The sequence below is a fragment of the Condylura cristata genome, unplaced genomic scaffold (assembly GCF_000260355.1).
Source record: "Condylura cristata isolate star-nosed mole 26May11 unplaced genomic scaffold, ConCri1.0 scaffold00013, whole genome shotgun sequence".
NCBI classification, from domain to species: domain Eukaryota; kingdom Metazoa; phylum Chordata; class Mammalia; order Eulipotyphla; family Talpidae; genus Condylura; species Condylura cristata.
The window spans coordinates 50,443,292-50,445,200 of record NW_004567114.1 but is presented as its reverse complement, the minus strand read 5'-3'; the positions used below and the strand labels follow the sequence as shown (position 1 = coordinate 50,445,200).

The 1,909-nt window shown below is 38.2% G+C and overlaps 1 protein-coding gene across 4 annotated transcripts in view; it reads left to right on the top strand.

Annotated features, from left to right (window-relative positions):
* The window catches only part of NUBPL (nucleotide binding protein-like), a 167,620-nt gene that overhangs the window by 137,048 nt on the left and 28,663 nt on the right, over positions 1–1,909 (top strand). The gene's annotated exons all lie outside the window — the stretch shown is intronic.

The following is a 1,909-nucleotide window of genomic DNA, read 5'->3' as shown; positions in this document are numbered from 1 at the left end:
CTGAACTCCAGTCACTGCTCGACATCTCGTATAATCTTTAACAAAAAAAAAAAAAAAAAGAACTTAATACTCAAGAGAAACAGAGCTGAGACCAGAGAGACATAGATCTTCCCCCAGGCCCTCTCACCTCCACCAGATTCTCAGAGCAAAGAGACTGTGACTATAATAAACACCGTTTCATTACCTTCTGACCATAAATAGAGAGCTCACTCCTAGTATGCCTCAGCAAACACAGGCAGACCTGTGCCAGAAGACAGTTTGGAACATACATTTCAGTACAAAGTTGATTTGATGCATCTGTATGTAGTTAACTGACACTGTCACTTGAGGTGACCATGGCTGAAGGTTGAGTGTGTACTTCCCTAGTTTGGGGGTGTGGGGGGCATCTAATGGTCATAGTTGCCAAGTTCTGCTGTAAACATTAGAATCATATGTTGCTTTCACTTACCTGAGGCACTTGACACTGCCCTGTAAATAAATAGGCAAACAGTTTCATGCTGTTCTAACAGATTTTTCTCTAGACTCTAAGAGGGTAGAACAAAAAAATCCATATGGAAGATAGCAATGGGGAAGAAGGATCATCATTAAGCCCAGGTTAGGCTGTTGGTAGGTGATTGCCACTGATGAATAAAAGTTGATAATATTAAGTGTGAGGAAATTATTCCAGGTGAAAAATCTTACACTTTTTAAGGCTCAGAGGCCGAGTGCAGGGATTACTTGGGGGAGTGAAAGAACTGTTATCACAAAGTTAATGTTGGAGTTTATATTTGCAGAGGTAGAACAGTTCTAGGTCATGACAGTGTTCAGCATGTGGCTGGTCACTGATGTGTGGGACTGAGGTTGAATAGAGATGAATGTCATTGGAACTACATCATCCACCAAGTTGATTTTTTTTTTTTAAAGATTTATTTACTTATACATGCAAGAACTGAGGTACAGGCCAGAGGTGCAGGGAGTGAGAGGATTCACCAGAGAAAGAGTAGGGAGCAGAATAGACAGATTGACAGAAATACACTGCCGAGGGGACAGCAGCAGGGTCAGGAGAGGTCTGCTGTGTCATGTTGGTCACATCCCTGACTGGGGACTGAACTTTTGCTGCAGTGTCCTGTGAATCACTTTATAATGCTGTGCTTCAACCTATTGCACCACCAGGGAGGACCCCCACCAAGTTGACTTTTTAAAAATCTTCCTATATCTTTATGGTAGAGCTCTTTTTTTCTTTCCTATATTTTAATTATTTGCCCTTAAATAGCAAAAAATTTAAAGGTGATAGAAAATTTTAATCATCTTTAAACCTGCAGAAAAGACAGGTGATCAATCTTTTTAAGGGAAAGAATGAGAATCTTCTAGGAATGAATTCTGTAAGCAGTAGACAACTGTTGTGCAACAGTGTTGTAAAGGGGACCTAAATTTTGAGTGCTGCGTTTGTTTTTGCTGACTTCTGAGATCTCTGTGATTTTTAAGTTACTTGGAGTCTATCTAAATTATAGAGCATCCGAAATTAGAAAATGTTCCATAAATGTAAATGAGAAATGTTGTTTGGTTTAAACTACTTTATTCCATTTTTTTCTCTGATTTTAGTCTTGCTTTCTGTTTTTTCCTCCTTTGAAGTGCATTAGTTTCCATGGAAACAGTGATATCATTGGAATTCATTGGTATGGACAGAGTTTAGTAATGTCTTGTCTACAAGAACATTTTGAAGTTAATTTAAATGATTTTTTAAAACTCAAGGCTCAGATAGGGGAAGGACAAGAAGAGATGAACTATGAAATTGTCTGTTCTCTGCCTGAAATGATATCAACTCTGCCAAATCCTTGATTATCTCAGAATTTGTAGATAGGCTTTTTAAATTTTTTTTTATTTTATAACAGTTAATTTCTACATCATTTTGTACATTTCCCCCCCCCCC